The sequence below is a fragment of the Acinonyx jubatus genome, chromosome B1 (assembly GCF_027475565.1).
Source record: "Acinonyx jubatus isolate Ajub_Pintada_27869175 chromosome B1, VMU_Ajub_asm_v1.0, whole genome shotgun sequence".
Classification (NCBI taxonomy): Eukaryota; Metazoa; Chordata; class Mammalia; order Carnivora; family Felidae; genus Acinonyx; species Acinonyx jubatus.
Genome location: NC_069382.1, coordinates 131511932 through 131530744, shown reverse-complemented (window position 1 = coordinate 131530744; position 18813 = coordinate 131511932).

Here is an 18813-nt window from a genome sequence, read left to right as displayed (position 1 = left end):
TATCAGGGGCTGAATTGTGTCCCCTCGAAATTCGTATGTTGAAGTCCTAAGCCTCACTACCTCAGAAACATAGAGGCACTTGGGATATGGTCTTCAAAGAGGTCATAATGAAGTCATTAAGGTCAGCCCAATCCAAATCCAATATGACTTCTAAGAAGTCCTTATAACGAAGAGGTCCTTATAAGAAGGGGAGATTAAGACACAGACAGAGTAGACCCTGTAAAGACACAGGGAGGAGAAAATGGACATCTACAAGCCAAAGAGAGGCTTCAGAAGAAACCAACCCTGTGAAAACCTGGATCTCAGACTTCTACCCTCCAGAATTGTAAGCCAATAGACTTCTGTTGTTTAAGGCATCCAGTCTGTGATACTTTGTTATGGTAGCCCTGGCAAACTAACACAGATATAGATTGTTTCAAGTCACCTATGGCATTAATCCATTATTACATGAAATTAAAACAACAGTGTAAATTCCTCTCTGCTTGTCCAAAGGAAAACCAAGTCTCTTCAATTTTCAATAAATACTTATGCTAAAGAATTTAAACATTTCTGTGCCCCCAAGGTACAGACACTATTGTTTGCTATATCAGTCAAAGTAAGTAGAAAACTTTAATGACCACGTGAAGTTATCTCACACCTAGTGATGGTATTATTATCTTTAGGAGTTTCTTTCACCAATTATTGTTTATTTTACCAGGAAGAGTTTATTCCTGTCTTACCAGTTTCAAACTTTGGGTCCTTTCTGAGTCCGAGTCTGCTGTCTCTTGGATATGAGTTGTGATTTCTTGGCTTTTGTGTGCCTCAACTTTTTTACGGCACACCAGACACCACACATAGAACAGTAGAAACTTAATAGTATTTATGCCTGGATATGGACACACTTCTTCAGCTAGCCGTTTCCAACTGTGAGACCATGTTCTGTAAGACAAAACTTTAATCAGTTCCTTAAAATCCAACACAGCATGGAGATTAATTTAACCATGTTATATTGGAGCATTACTTTTAATTCTGGAAGCAATATTTTAAGAAAAGTGTACTTCGGGGGTCGTTCAGTTGGTTAAGTGTCTGACTTCAGCTCAGGTCATGATCTTACAGTTTGTGGGTTCGAGCCCTGCATCAGTCTCTGTGCTGACAGCTCAGAGCCTGGAGCCTGCTTCAGATTTTGTGTCTCCCTCTCTCTGTGCCCTCCCCCACTTACACTCTGTCTCTCTCTCAAAAATAAATAAACCATTTAAAAAAAAGTTTACTTCTTCATCTTTATGAAGATTTGGTCATATGGACAATCTTATATATGTGTACATTGCTATTAAATTTAGGGGAGTCAGTTAATGTTTTCATTACTTGTTATTATTTACTCCTATATTATTATCAATCAGCTTTCATTGAATCTTTCTACACTAATAAACACTCTATAGCAAGAACTCTTTCAACAACTCTTTCATTTTATGCTCATGTTAAAGGCCCTTTGCAGGTGCAACAGCTGTATGCTCCCTGTTGTCTTCATTCTGGGACTCAAGCTAAAGGAGTACCCCTTGTTCAGGACACGCTATTCTAGTAGTGGAGGGAAAGAGCAATAGACAAGCCACCTGAAGACTTTCAAAACTGCAGATCAGACATGCCATAAGTCACAGGTTGGGATCTTCAAAAGCAGATGCGAAAATGGAATCTGGGGGCATGATGTGATCTGAAGTCAACACCTATGAAGAAAGTGGGAGAAGCAGATTGGTCAGAACTAGAAGCAAACTGAAGCAGGGTTAAAACTTTGCCGACCCTGAGAGGAGCTCTGGAGCAAACACTGCCCATCAGAGTATCTCAAATGAGGCAAATATTGTTTGGTCTTTATACTCCCCACTCACTCAGTTACCAGATGCAGGCTGTCCTGGGAAGGTCACGATCCCAGGAGAGGTAGCTGTCTGCAGCTAAGGTGGATCTTAAAGAACCTAACAGCTAGAGGCTATCTGCCAAGTGCACTTCCCACCTGGACAGTAAGTCCTTCCTTTTGAAGGAGGATCTGAGTGAAGCATCTCTAAAATGCTGCTGCATACATTCTGCTCACATTTCTATAGCCAGAGAAATTCATATGGCCAAGTCTGTCATCAGAGTCTGAAATAGTATTCCTCTCAATAGGAAGTAGGTCAGAGGAAGGTTAAGAGAAGATTCCAAAGTAGGAGCCCTGAAAGGATGGATGGACCAGTACAAAAGAGCAGCAAATAAGTAAGAACAGTAATAAAATGTATCACAATGTCCAAAGACCAAAATTGTCCAATCTTAACCTCTTCATTTTATAGTTTAGAACGCAGAGACCCAGAGATATTAAATGACTTGCCCATATGATATATGTAATTCCTAACAGTGTACCTGGCACATAGTAAGCACTCAAATTCTCTACACAACAAAAATCCAAACATAACTAATTAACCAATTTGCTGACATTATTTATATATTATTCAAAGAGGTCATAAATTAAATAACTGGTGTCTTTCATGTTGGCTTGTCCCTCTGTGGATACTTAGGTTTCAGTTTTGCCTGCTCTGTAAAGGAGCTACTACTTACCCTCCAACTTTCCATCTTATGAAAGCTTGCTGCAAACGTTTATCTGCTGATGTCCTTGTAGGTTGTTATTCCTTCTTGGTCAGTGTAGTGGGTTGTTACATGGTGTTGAATATTCCATGTTTAACCTAAAGTCCATAATTTAATTTAAACTACTGATATGACTGTCTATATGGTAACTAGTATGGAAGGAATATATTTGCATTCAGTAATCCAGCTTAAACTCTCAAAGCTTAAACTTTTTCATATAGATAACATGTATTTATCATATATATGTGTGTGTGTGTGTGTGTGTGTGTGTGTGTATATGTATATGTATATGTATATGTATATGTATATAAATATAATATGTTTACATTTAAAAAATCATCCTTTCTGGGGTGCTTGGGTGGCTCAGTCAGTTAAGCGTCTGACTTCAGCTCAGGTCTTGATCTCACAGGTTCGTGAGTTCGAGCCCCACATCAGGCTCTGTGCTGACAGCTCAGAGCCTGGAGCCTGCTTCGGATTCTGTGTGTGTGTCTCTCTGTCTGCCCCTTCCCCGCTGTGCTCTGTCTCTCTCTGTCTTAAAAATAAACACTAAAAAAAATTTTTTTTAATAAAAAAATAAATAAAAATAATATCATCCTTTCTTTTTTTAATGGACTTAGCTGCCATGTACAGGATGCTTAATTTTTAATACTACATGTTTCTAGGGTGATTCATTACTGAGACTTGCAGGTTTGTAAAGACTGAATATTTCATTGTGAAAGGATGTCAACCTAAAATAAAACTGGAGGATATGAAATGGAGAATCTATCTAATGCATGCACCTCAAAAGAATAGAACTTTAGATATGAAAGACTGATTTCCATTGAATGCCTGATTTACAGAAGACTAAGACCTACCTCCTGACCAATGAACATCCACCAAGAATCTCTCTCCACCCTTAAGCCAATGAACTTACTGCATGGACTCTGGCTGCACTTCCCCTTCTGTTGCACTCCTTGCCTATAAATACAGCCCACCCCAAATGCTCAATAGACTCACCTGTAGCCTACTCCAGCATGTTTCCTGAATTGCAATTCCTCTGCCATTCTCAAATAAACTTACTTTCTGATAATTTAATTTTGCCTCAGTTTACCATTTCATTTGGATTGACATCATGCTTTCTTAAGTTAATGGGTGGTCATAATTTAAATTATAAACAAATTCTTTTAACTATTTTAAATGGCAAGCATATTAATACTAGACCATGATGTACTTGACCATGCTCTCTTCAACAGATAAAGGAGTTCAATCCATTGCATGGCTAGATCTCTTCTTTATTGCCTCAGACATATTATTAACACATTATGAATAATTCCTTAAAGGTATTCCCTTCCAGGGACACCTCAGTGGCTCAGTTGTTTGAGCAACCAACTCTTGATTTTGGCTCAGGTCATGATCCCATGGTCGTGGGATCAAGCCCCACTTCAGACTTCACACTGAGTGAGAAGCCTACTGGGATTCTCTCTCTCTCTCCTCTGTCCCTCTCTCCTTCTTGCACTCTCTCTCTCTTTCTAAAAATAAAATAAAATAAATTTTAGGTTTATTAAATATTTATATTAGATTTTAATAAAATAAAATAAATTTTAGATTTATTAAATATTTATATTAGATTTTATTAAAATAAAATTTAAATTTTATTTGGAAAAATAAATTTCTAATACTTTGAAATATCCAAAACATACATTAATAGTCAAGGATAGATGTGATATTGTGGTTTATAATAAGAAATATATATATGGTCTTCCTCTCACTCCTGTCACAAAGCTCCTAAAACCCTTGGGATTTCCTAAGTGACTAGAGGGATACAGGTGTCTTTTCTTACCCATAAGCCCCTTTCAACCCACACATGAGTTTATGTTAATGAGGTGACTTCTGGAAAGTCCCTAAGTAACCCAAGAATGGTGGTTTGGTTGCAAGAGGAACCAGCCTTGGTTAGAAGATTGGAACTTGAAGCAACCCTTCCAACATCCCCCACCTCTGGGAAGGGGAGAGGAGCTGGAGAGGGAGTTAAGATCACCAATGGCTGATGATTTAATCAATCATACCTGGGTAATAAAGCCTACACAAAACCCCAAAAGGACAGAACTTGGAGAGCTTCCAGGTTGGTGAACACAGACATGCAGGGATAGCGGCACATGTCCCTTTCCTTGTACCTTGCCCTAAGTATCACTTCCATTTGGCTATTCCTTGATTATACCCTTTTATAATAAACAGTAATCTAGTTAAGTGAACTGTTTCCCCAAGTTCTGTGAGTCACTCTACCAAATTAATTGAACCCCAAAAAGGGGTTGTGGGAACCTCCAATTTGTAGCCAATGGATCAGAAGCATGGGTAAAAATCTGTACTTGGAACCAATGTCTTAAGTATGTGGGTGGGGGGTGGGAGGCGGTCTTGTGGGACTGAGGCCTTCACCTGTAGGATCTGATGTTATCTCCAGGTAGGTAGTGTCAGAATTGAGTTAAATCGTAGGACTCACAGCTTGTATCACAGAATTGCTTGATGTGTGGAAAACCCACACATCTGGTGTCAGAGGGGAAGCAGGATTATAGCAGAGCACCAAGAGTAAAGGGGTGCTGTTGTTCCTTTACAACATAATATAAATTTTTATCGTTAAGGCAATGTCCGCACGTTGCTAGAATAAATCAACTTTCAAACAGCTCTTCTACTTCCTGAAAAGGAGACTAAAAATTCTTCAACAGAAGGCAGGCTTTTTCTTTTACAGTTAGATATGGAAAGCACAGGCATGTTAATAGAATCTCACCAAGGTGTAGTGTAAATGACAGATACAAGGACATCTTCTGAGAGGAGATACAGATAGCATGTGAATATGAGCCCTGTCAGAAGAATAAGGGTAAGGAGCAGGGGGCAGGGGGCAGACTACACCTGGAACATGATTTTGCCTAATTTATTATATGACCTGTGAGAAGTTACCAGACATTTTTGCCCTACGAGTCCCCTTAAAATTTGTTCAGTGGGGAAATTTTTCCTTTGCCTCTAGGTGAAATCTATGTCTCATTGCTTATTGAATCTCTTTCTCTTACATAATAGATGATCCATATAGTCACTTTTAGTTGAAAAAACAAGTCTCAATTCAGAATTAGAAGGTCCAATCCAATGTATTCAACACTTCAGTCTTCACTCTAAGGTGAGAGTATTCATCAACACTTCAGTCTTCACTCCAAGGTGAGAATCTTCTTCCTCCTCCCCCAGCAGAGACCTGTGGTTGACTCCCATTGGTCTTATGGAAGGCGTATAGGTTTGCTCTGTTCTCCGTCCCCACTTACTTCCTCTCTCACTCTCAAGCCCCAGATTAGAGTAAAAGAGGAACATGAAATCAAGGGGTTAGGATGTTACCTGCCTGAATGGACAGCTCACATTCTGAGGCTGCCAGTTCTTTAAGGCTCACTGTCTCTCTCTTAGATATAGTTGTGTGTTCTATAGAGGAGCTTCTTTGACAGGCACAAATCCATTGCTTTTGGCTTACAACTCCCCACCGCTCCCCTAGCCCTTAGACACCATACCATTCATGGTCCACTCTACAGAGACCTCACCTACTGGAATCTTGTTGTCCTCCTCAGTGATATTACAGGCTAAGCTAGAACAAGATATGGTGCCATGTTAGGTCTCTCTCCCTTGTGTCTATACCTGGGAAGGCATCCATTAACTTCATAAACACTCGAGTACAAATCAAGCAAAATGCAGGCACCTCTGTCCTGCTGATGGTTTCCTCTGACTCCTCTAGTTTTCTCAGCTGTGAGGAAAGCCTTTATGTCTCCAAGTTCAGGGAACACATTTCAAATTTTCTAAGGACTCTCATAGTAGCTTCCTACACTGGGCTAAGAGTGGAGGCAACATCCTGCTCTAGTAACCCAGGGGAAGGGGGGTGGAGGCCTCAACGCTGTTTTCCAAGACATCTCTTTTTTTTTTTTTTTTTTTTTTTTACAAATTCCCCCCACTTGCCACATTCTGATTACTTTTGAATTCTTTCAATGACTGAGGTGTCAAAAAGTATTGCAAAGGATTGTTTTCTTTAAAAATTCTACATTTTGTTTTGCCATCTCACTTTGGTAGGCAGATCTGTTGAGTGGTTCTCAATCCTACTCAACTCAATATATACAAACTTTAATAACAAATCTTTTTATCACTCTACTACCATGGAGTGAAATTTACAGATAATACAACCTACCTACATATATAATTCTAGAGAATCAATACAATGCCTCAACTGTGAAATAAAGGAGAGATAAAATTTTATGTGCATAGTAAAATAATATGCATTTCCTTATTTAAGTTTCAGGTATGCCTCCACTGAAAAAGAAAAGGAAGTCAGATTTTTGCCCTCAGTTGTAATGAATTCATTTGGATTTAAGAAAAGGTAATATTCAATTGAATATTGTCAAAGTTTCTTCTCTATATTTGTCATTTTAAAATAAGGGATAAATAAAGATATTCAGGGTTGGCTAGATAAGAGGGAGAGGTTCTTTCAACATGCATTCAATAAATGATCCATTTTAGCAATTTTAATTCCACAATTGATACTGCCTTCAGTAACATATTTTGAACTCCTAGTAATTTTTAAAACATAAAAAGTTGTATAAAATCTTTCCTCTAGGGGCGCCTGGGTGGCTCAGTCAGTTAAGTGTCCAGCTTCAGCTCAGGTCATGATCTCATGGCTTCTGGGTTCGAGCCCCATGTCAGGCTCTGTGCTGACAGCTCAGAGCCTGGAGCCTGCTTCGGATTCTGTGTCTCCCTCTCTCTCTCTGGCCCTCCCCCGCTCTAATTCTGTCTCTCTCCCTCTCAAAAATAAATAAACAGTAAAAAATTTTTTAAAATAATACTAACATTTCTTTACCAACTAAAGTGACCAAAAACGCCAAATAACTGAGTTAATAAAGCCCGTGCTCTTGATTATCAGATATGGAAATTTCCCTGGCCAGATTTACCAATATTAGCTTTTACCATCTAGATGGAATGCATAGACAGGTGCTTAAGACTAAAGGCATCTTCATGAACCTGGTGCTCATTGTTAGGAGAGAAAAAACATACCCCCTTTGTGTACCTGTTTATACAATTGGTTCTTATTTAGAAAAGCAAAGTACAAGTGATAAGTGGTTTAATTGACATTTTATATACATATATAAATGTATACTAATATATTAGTATACTATATATATATTATTTTCAGCATACCTTCAGCAGCCCACTGTAAGGAAAGTAGGAATATGTCTCTTATAGGCTGTGCCTCTTCAAGAATCAACTACTGTGAGTTACTCTTCATGAAGCTGCATTATGGTTGAACAGATAAAACCTCATCTGTGTCCTTGTATAAATCTCTCCCAGTGTGAAGGCAAGGATTAAAACAGTCTTTCCTGCAGTTATCCCGAGCTTATTCCTCTAATTCTACGTTGGACTCCAGTATTACCCTAGGGAAATCATTTACTCTCTCGGTTCCAACTGGAACTAGTGATTCTGACATCCTAGGTTTGTTATCCAAAAGTACTAGCAATTTAGTGTTGCTTGATGTGCATGACTAGCAGGTGTTATATGTGTGTTGAGGCACGTATAGCTCCTCCCAAGGAATCCAACATTTGGAAGTGCCTTCCAAAGCATTTAGTCCAAGTTACTAATCTTCTGTCCAAGCAGGTATTATCCTTGGTAACTTCCTATGCTTGACTTTAAGAAAGTAGCAATCAGAGCCTATGCCACACAATCTATCTGAGAGATTTCATTATTTTACCTCTTTGTATTGTCAGTGCAACTTTTCTGAAAATATTAGAATATTGTTTAGGAAAGATCCTTTTATTTTCTCCATAACTGGATCATTTTCTGATGTGAAGTCTACACACAAACCAGTTATAAAACTTATGAAAACAAAACCAAAGATGCATAATTTACATTCGAGCCTGTTTCTGTATTAATAGATTCTTCCTTAAGCACACTTTTAATACATAAAATTATATTTAAATTTCTCAAACTTGCATGTCACCAGATTCAAGGCTCTATAAATATTATCACAGATCACCATTCTAATCATCGTAGAAAACTCTACTTGAATAATTACCCTTTAAGATAAAAACAAATAGAAACAAAATCCATTAAAACTTTACACTTTACCCTCTGGTCATATTAGCCTGAATAGTTAAATCTTTAGTCATATGCAATCTTTGCTTACATGTGTTTTTCAAGTATCTTATAATTGAAGAATAATAGGACTATCTACTCTAAGCATTCACAACTTTTTTTGGTAACTCCACATCAAGCTAAGTGTAGAATGGAAAATGGGCACAGGTCTGCTTTTATGGCTTACAGAGCCAGCGGTCAGGCTACCTCTCTAGGCAGTGAACTCTTATCTCTGGTAATCCTCAAATGAAGGTTTGAATTTCTTGGGAGTGTAGGAGAAAAAATTCCTGCATTGAGTGTCAAATTAGACTGGATGAAGCTAAAAATTCCCATGCAATAAGATAGACGATATTGTTTATTAACATTAGGGAAGGAGATTGGGTCATTTAGGGGAAAGCCCTAGAATAGCCACGCAGATCATTGTCTTTTGATTACCAGAATGCACTCACATTCATTTCCTTCTAGGGAACCACACCTTTCACATTCTCAGCCCAACTTCTTCACATAAATGAATTCTTCCTCTAGGATACAGGAGCAATGTATGCCTTGGCAAAGCCAAGCAACACATTCCATCTCCTGGCCACACTGGTGATCTCTGGAGTGGGCACCAGATACAAAATGGGCCAATTAGGACCATAAAATAAACTCAATTCTAAAATTTTCTTTGCAGCATCAGAGAAGTGGAGTATCTCTTATGCTGGATTGTGTACTATTATGCTGTGAGCCGAAGTTCTGTAAGGCCAGCTGGTAGAGCATGAAAATGGAGCCAACTGAGAGGAAGCAGATTAGAAAAGTAGATTCTGAAGATATCTTTTGAGTTCTGAACCAATGCATGTCTGTTCAGTCACATAAACCATTAAATAAAGTCTTTTTCGACTATTTGATAAAGCAGTTTGAGTTGGATCTTTAAAATAAAGTCTTAACAGATAAAATGAGGATAAGAGTTCTCCACTCCATCCCCAGTCCTAAGGATGGTGTCAGACACATACTCGGTGCTCAATAAATACTTGCTGAATGAATGAATAAATTCCCTAAAGGGGCTTCAAGCAACTAGAAGGACTCAGAAAAGGAAAAGAGTAAGGAAGAATGGATGGTAACAATGTGTTGGTGAAGAGATGTGTAGAAGAACAGGAAAGGTTATTATTATGAGTTTGAAACTTTAGGGAGATAGAGAGAGGAAAATGAACTCTATTATAATCTACTCCTATACAAAGGAAATATAACCTAGTGTTCTGCAGTCTATTGTTCAAAGATTTGGGAGTTAGACTTATGTCTTTGAACATGAGTTCTTGTAAAGACTGGCTTCAAGACAGAGCACACTTGCCAGATTTAATAAGGATTACCCCATATGTATGTAAATTCTTTAAGTAGAAGTTGAATTCAAATGTGCTGCTAAAAATAGCCATGTCTTGACCTTTCATTCATCAAGGAAAAAAAAAAAAATAAAAGGAACTTTTCTTCCCTTTAAACATGGCAAGTTAAGATCATTCAGCAAGATAATTCAAAATGCTTATGCTATAAATCTGTGGATATTTTCTTCAATACAGTCAACTCAAATTTTTGGCCATCTAAGTTCATTTTTTACAGGTTTCTCTTTTATTTCAAATTAATGGTTTTGCTCCTTTTTTTAAGAGGAAGTCTTGGGGAGCCTGGATGGCTCTGCCGGTTGAGCATCCGACTTCGGCTCAGGTCATGATCTCACAGTCCATGAGTTCAAGCCCCACGTCGGGCTCTGTGCTGACAGCTCAGAGCCTGGAGCCTGCTTCAGATTCTGTGTCTCCCTCTCTCTTTGACCCTCCCCCATTCATGCTCTGTCTCTCTCTGTCTCAAAAAATAAAATAAAAACATTAAAAATGTTTTTTTAAATAAAAAAATAAAAGGAAATCTTTACTAGCCTTTGCAAAGAAAAAGATGTATATTAGAGAATTAAGAAATTTGATTGCTATATATATTGACTTTGACAATCTATAATTTTTCATAAGCTTAGAAAAATATTTATGATTACCTGTAGTTCAGTAACATTTATAATAAAAAATAATGTTTCTAACAGAACCACTACCACGCAAATATTGACAAGCCAAATATTTTAAATATTGCTACTATAGCTTTTGTTCCATTAAGTCACAGGGCTTTTTTGAAAAGATTAAAGGAAATTTTTAACTTTTTAAAAACATGTGATGTTAACATGTGCACCTTTTATTTAAACTCTGTGAGACATTATCATTAAATCTGTGGGTCTGGTCAAACTCAAAGGCTTTAAGATGAATGATGGGAAATGAAAACAAAGGCTCTCCATGACACCAGGGACAACAATAGAGATATGACTGCATGTTCTATAGTAACTCTCTATGTGACCTTAAGTGTCTGTCTTCCTTTATGTCTCACTAAGTCAAATAAGGTGAAGCACCTCTTTAAGGGTATTTAAGTCCCACTCAATTATTGCAACATTAGGAACACTTAAAACATGTTAGTGAAAAATGAAAATATAGATGACTAATAAGAAATAGGAATTGAAAGTATTTGACATTATTTCTCTTTGAGCAAATAACAATATATAACTGAAATACTGGCTTACCAGTATTTCAAAACAAAAGCATGTTTTAGTGACTTTTTTTTAGAGAGTATATATCTCCAAGGTATATATCAAAATTGGGGAAACATGCATAGTGTGAAAGTAACTATTTACCTTTTGTTTTGACTGATTGTTAAGTTTCAAAATGTTTGCTTTTTATCTCAAAGTGTATTAAAGAGGATTTTTAATTATTAACAGTGAGAAATAGTAATTTAGTAGGTTTAAGGAGAAAATAAAATTCACTTAGAAAACTGAAAACTCAGGAGACACAATTACCTATGGAAAGGGATATTGGGGAGAAATACAATATTTGACATTCTAGCACATTTTCTACTTAATTAGGATCTCATTTATTTTAAGAAATGAAATGAGATTTGGATCTACTATGACAGATTATGACAGAGCCTTTACCAAATCTTGGCTCACAGAGAAAACAATATTTATGACATACTCTGGGGTAACAGATGAGATTGCTCCTAGCTGAGATGACAGCCAAAAGCTCTGGGCCACCTCCAGTCACAACCCAGCTGCTCTAGTGGCTGAGGGGATCAATATCTCCACACATCTGTGTCCATTGTTACATAATCTGTGGGAGAATTTTGCTCTCCAAAATGAAAGGGCATGTAAATTTTCCACTACTTTTGGAAAACAGCTCAAAGTACACACATTTACAGTAATGAGTCAGTGAAAATCCACTATATTATTGCAACATTAAGTATTCTATACAAGCTATTTAGGAGCCAAAGGGTCCTAAAATAAGCTCAGACTTGCACACAAAAACAAGAGCTGTTGTTTTCATTTGATAATCACACCAAAAATGAAGCACTCAATATTAGAGCTAAAGTTTGAATCCATATTTATTGGTTGATATCTAAGATATTTAAAAATCCAACTGTCTTATATTTGGACAATTAACCAAAATTAATTAACCAAATTTAATCTTATAAAGTAGATGCTTTCTCCTTGCCACTTGAAGTTTTTAGCTAGCCATTTTGATTAATGTCATTATTAGCTAACATATACCAACATTTTCTAAAACCATACTTTCAGGTAGTAACCAATAATTAAGAAGTGTTAATCACAAAAATGCCAAGAGGAGGAACAAAAGAATACAAGATGCAACTAAGTCATTGTGAAGAAAATGGAACAATATTAAATCACCAGATAATGATAATTGTAGAGGTTGGGCAAAGTACGGCCAGGGTGAGATGAGGTTGCCAGGGAGGGGGAATAATGTTTCACTGGATGCATCATACCCTCCTTTATATCTATACATAGGGGGCATTTTTAGGTAAACAATCCTTCAACATGGAAGGTCTGGAGCTCCTCTGTCAAATATGGTAGCCACTAGCCACAGGTGGCTATTAAGTATTTGAACTGTGGCTAGACCAAATTGTGATGAAATGTATGTGTAAAATATACATTGTATTTTAAAGACCTCATTTCAAAAAATGTAAAGTATCTCATTAATAATTTTTATATTGATTACTTATTGAAATTAAAATATTTTGGATATATTAAGTAAAATACACTATTAAAATTAATTTCACCCCATGAAAAAAGTCAACATGGCTATAAGGAAATTTAAAATTCCATAGGCAGTTCACCTTTGAGGCTCCTGTTATATCTTTATTGGACAGGGCTAGCCTAGAATAAAACTATGTGGGAAAGAAGAAAAAGATAAAATGACCATACAACAGGAAAAAAAAAAGATGCTTTAGAATATATCAGGAAAAACATATTTTCATTAAACTCCTAAAAAGTTTCTATTAATTTGTCAGTAAGAACGGTAAGAAGCCCACTGTTGGCGTCACTAACTTAACTGTGTTTGGTTTTCACTCCATAAAGAGGATTTAGTCATGCTGAATGAAACCTTTCACTGTCATCTTAATAAATTTCTCCTTTAAGTGTTGTGATTGATAAGAAAGACAGACAGATATACATGTAGACAGATAATCTCTACTCCGTGGAACCTTACTGACAATTGCAAAAAAGATTCTGATGAAGAAAATGTGGCCACATTACAACTATATATTTTATGAGGAATTGCCAAGGCAAAGAAGGACAACAACTTCAATTCTGTTTTCAAGGGGGAAGTAAATGATTCATTATTCAAAACAGATAGTTAACTTCTGTTTTAAAGATTTCCAAACATTTTGAAAGAAGAGATAAATGGTATTTGGCATCTTCCCCCTTCCTCATTGGGAACTTCCAGAAAGTGTTTGTCTTTCTCCCCTGGGCTCCAAGGTGCAAGATATCTTCTTTTCCTAGATTGGCAGTACCTACAATTATCCTCCCTGGGCAATACCCTCTTTTCCTCTTCATTTAGAGAAGTGTGTTATCAATTGCCGTTTATTTGACACTTAGCACGTGCATTCAATTACGATCTATTTCGATTTATCCTGATAGTCAATGATAAGGGGGAAAAAACATGGAAATAGTCTGTGGCTTCAGTTTTCCAAATGTTCTTCATAGACAGTTAAGTAAGCACTGAATCAGCTATGTCAAAATAAGCAAATTTTCAGGCTTTTCCTATTCCAATCAGACACCATGTAGAAAAAAATGGTGCTTTTTCAAGAAGTGGACATAGTGAACCACCTTCCACCCTTCATCTCTGTCCCCAACTATCATCATTCCTAATACAAGTGTTCAATGGAGCTATGGAGACACAGATGATTGAGGATAGATAGATAGATAGATAGATAGATAGATAGATAGATATAGACAGACAACAACAAAATTTGCTCTTTAGGTAATGAATAAACACAGAAATTTAATTTGGTGGAGGAAATGTCCATAGTATACTACTTCTAAAGACTTTTTTTAATTTTTAAAGACTCAAAATCCTACTGGAGAAAATAGGCAACAATTGGCCTAGGTCACAGCAACTTCTTACTTGACATGTCTCTGGAGGCAAAGGAAATAAAAGCAAAAATGAACTATTGGGACCTCATCAAGATAAAAAAAAAAAAAAACCTTCTGCATAGCAAAGGAAACAATCAACAAAATTAAAAGGCAACTAATGAAAGGGGAAAAGATATTTGCAAATGACATATCTAATAAAGGGTTAGTATCCAAAATATATAAAGAACTTACTAAACTCAACACCCAAAAAACAAATAATCCAGTGAAGAACTGGGCAGAAGACATGAATAAATGCTTTTCCAAAGATGACATCCAGATGGCTAACAGACACATGAAAAAATGCTCAATATCACTCATCATCAGGGAAATACAAATCAAAACCACATTGAGATACCACCTCATACCGGTCGGAGTGGCTAAAATTCACAACTCAGGAAACAACAGATGTTGGCAAGGATGTGGAGAAAGGGGAACCCCTTTGCACTGGTGGGAATACAAGCTGGTGCAGGCACTCTGGAAAACAGTGTGGAGGTTCCTCAAGAAATCAAAAATAGAACGATGCCATGACCCACCAATTGCACTATGAGGAATTTACCCAAAGGATACAAAAATGCTGATTTGAAGGGGCACATGCACCCCAATGTTTATAGTAGCACTACCAACAATAGCCAAAGTATGGAAAGAGTCCAAATGCCCATCAACTGATGAATGGATAAAGAAGGTGTAGTATATATATACAATGAAATACTACTCAGTGATGAAAAAGAATGAAATCTTGCCATTTGCAATAATGTGGATGGAACTAGAGGGTATTATGCTAAGCAAAATAAGTCCATCAGAGAAAGACAGATATGATTTCACTGATATGTGGAATTTGAGAAACTCAACAGATGAACATATGGAAAGGGAGGGAAAAATAAGATAAAAGCAGAGAGGGAAGCAAACCATAAGAGACTCTTAAATACAGAGAACCAACTGAGGGTTCTTGGAAGCGGGGATTAAATGGGCGACAGGCACTAAGGAGGGCGCTTATTGGGATGAGCAGTGGGTGTCATATGTAAGACATGAATCACTGGATTCTACTCTTGAAGCCAAGACTACACTGTATGTTAACTAACTTGAAAATAAATTAAGTAAACAAATAAATAAACAAACAAATACCCAAAGATCTTGTGGCTAATTATGAATGAGTATTTATTATATGCCAGATGCTGCTTTCACCACTCTAAAGATGACTAACTCATTTCAATTCGTAACAACTCTATGTGGTAGGTAGTAGTATTATCAACATCTTTAAGATAAGAAGACAAGCTCAGAAAGTTAAATCACTTGCCAGCAGTCAAGCAAGTGACTCAGGCAGAGCTAAGACTGAACCCAAATATGCCTGCAGAATCCATGCTCCCAGGTGATGCACAATTCTGCCTCTCTCAAGGCTGAAATCAAGGGTAAGTCAAAAGATTCTTACTGAACACATAGTTTTTTCTTCTAGAATTAATGTCTCTTGGTATGAATAAGTAATATACAATCTCCACTTTTGTATTATGAATAGTTTGAGGGCAAGAATCACAGCTTTAACCTGCACCCAACATGACTTTATCAATTGGTTCATTTGACAAAGCCACCACTGAGCACGTAACATACATTAGGTGCTTTAATAGGCACTGGGAGTAGGAGACGAGCAAGACAGTCTCTGACCTTCATGTCCTCACAAGTTGAGCTGGTTCCTAAGCTGCAATATGTGACAAATGCCGCCCTAGTGGTATGAACTGAGGGCCATAAAAGACACAGAGAAGAAAACAGCTAATTCTGTCTAGCAATATGAGAAAAGAATGAAAACTGAATAATGACTTAAAAAGACATTTATTTTAAGTATTTCATAATGCATATAAAATTATACACTTGGTACAAAAAAAATCAGTTAGATGAGATGTAAATGAGTATGTGGAACTACAGCCTTAAAAACATGATGCAACTCAAGAATTCTTTGGGGGCATGTATTGCTAATACATAAATATATGAATAATATATTCTCATACAGACATATAAATCTATTTTTCATACCTTACAATCACGTCACGTACAATGTGACTGCTAAACTATCATTATTTTGCCACTATATTGGAAATTTTAATGATATGCCTTAGGGTTAAAGAAGTTTCTGACAAAAGTTCACCTCTTCTCTGACATTAGTTACTGATTTTTTTCTCTTAGTTGTTGAGTATTATTTACATTGTCCTTCTACTAATGTATTCTTTCCCACATCCATATTTAGTATAGTTTCTCAAGACAAAATGTCATATTAAGAAGGAGCAGATATCTTTCAAGCCCTGAGGACAGTACTATAGCAATGTACAGGGAAAATAAACAGGGATAGTAATTATTTTCTTCTGCCTTCCATTCTTCCTTCCTTTCTTCCTTTCTTTCTTCTTTTCCTCTCTCTCCCTTCCCTCCTTCTTTCCTTCCTTCCTTCCCTCCCTCCTTCCCCCCTCTCTCTCCTTCCTTCTTTCTTTCCTTTCTTCCTTCCTTTCATAATTGCAGAGAGGCTCACCTTACTAGGAATAGTAAGTCACCACAAAGACACGAAAGCACAACAGAAAATACCTTTTAGTTCCAAAACCCATATTAGTGTACTCAAATTAGGATATTTTTAACAGTTAATTTATTTTCTATAATAAATGAGATTGAGTCAACTTACATTTTTCATAAAAATAAAACATTACAATAAACTTTCTAACTGTATGTTATTCAACATATAACAGATGCTGCTCTCTGAAAGAATAGTTTAATGGTGGGATTTGCTCCCTCTCAGTTTCTTTGGAAACCACTTGCTTCTAATTCAATGACATTTTAGTGGCAAAAGTTCAGAGGTTTAACTGTAAGATCTACTTATAAAATAATTCTACACTAAGCTATAATTAACCATTATTCTTTTATTTTGTTAAAGAGTTACGTCAGATCCAAGATTTCATTATGTGCTTACATATGCATGAACAGTAAACATTGATTGCAAAATCAAATGTGGGTCATTAGGTCAATTGTCTCAGTAAACTGTAACTTACAGAATTACAAATTAATGGACTTATTATATCTGACTACATGCTTTATTAATGGAATTTCATCTCTTATTTGTCTCTATTCCTTTAACAGTATTAAAAATATATTTAAAACAAAGTACTACATGAAAGGCACTAAATTTTGAGTCACAAAATGAATAGCAAAGTATGCCATAAATAGTTTATCATTAGCGTCTTATACATTACAGCAGAAATTCAATTTGTGAAATGCTTTTTACATCTTGTATGTATGTGAATATATAATGTGGTATATAGGTACTCATTATTCTGTCCTCTGCTAGGACTAGCTTTTACTGATTGACACTTTGGCTTCAGACTCTTGGCTTCCATTGAAAAACAATGTAAGAAATAGCATTAAAAAATTACAATAGCTAAAAAAAAAATTGCAATAGCTAGAGAGATGTTTTTGAGATTGTTATCCACTAGAGCATCCTATATAAAGTGCTACATAATAAATATTTTTATATCTTATAGCCAGAAAAGGCTTTACTCCCATTACAAGTTGATATGTTTTTTTCTTACTAATTATGTTCCTCATTTCACTCTGTCTACCTGGAAGCTTACACCTAAATGTGTGACCCAAATTCATTACATAGACCACTGTATTCTCCACATTCTACTCTGTATCTTCTAGTCTAACTTACACTTTTCTTTGCCTCACTTTTTACATTTTACTCACTAACATTTTTCTATTTTATTGTATGTCTTGAAAGTGGAGTAAAAATAAATAAACTTACATATTTTATTACTGACCACTATGACCTTGAACAAATCCCTTAATCTCTAGATTTTTATTTTCCCATTTATAAAATAAAGGTAATACAGGATGTTGTAAGACTCAAAATAGATTATTTATAGCAGTATTTACAGGTCATTTTACAAATACTAGGGCTTCTTATCTACCCAAAGAGAGCAGTACAGAAATTTGTATTAGGCTCATAACCTCAGTATTAGATATCTGCTACTGTTTTAGAGTCTCTTAAAATTTTCTTTTGAAAAACTATCCCACCTCCCTCACTGCATAGCTCCAGAGGTGGATGCACAACTCAGACCTGGCTAAAAGCATCCCATGCCCCTGGCCATACTCACTAGTTCCATATGGGCACAGACCCAAGCTGAAACAAAGAACGTCATACCTGAGATTTGCTGGAGCATAGGGACACTGGCATTCTCATTTCATTGAAATTATTCACAATGAGATGTCCTAAGGGTAGAGATGCTAAGTGGACATTTTTCTCACTTCATAGGGAGAGTACACTTTAGAATAAAACCAAACCAATGCAAAGGAAAGCAGAATTGAGAGAGACAGAGATGGTTTTCTGATCACAAAGTTTGGGTCCTCTGATCCAACCATATCTGAAGCCACCTGTACCCACAAACACAGCATCATAGGAGTTACCATTATCATCTCTTGAATTCACAATTTTAATTCAGGAAAATTCACAGAGCAGAAGAACTTATTTGATCATCCTATAATACTGTTTTAAAATATGTCCAATCAGTACAGAAAATATCAAAAAAGCTCATTGGCCAGAATATTTTAAAATAAGCCACCAAATATGTGAGCAAAACATTTGGGATTATGAAGGAAAATCCTCTATAGTG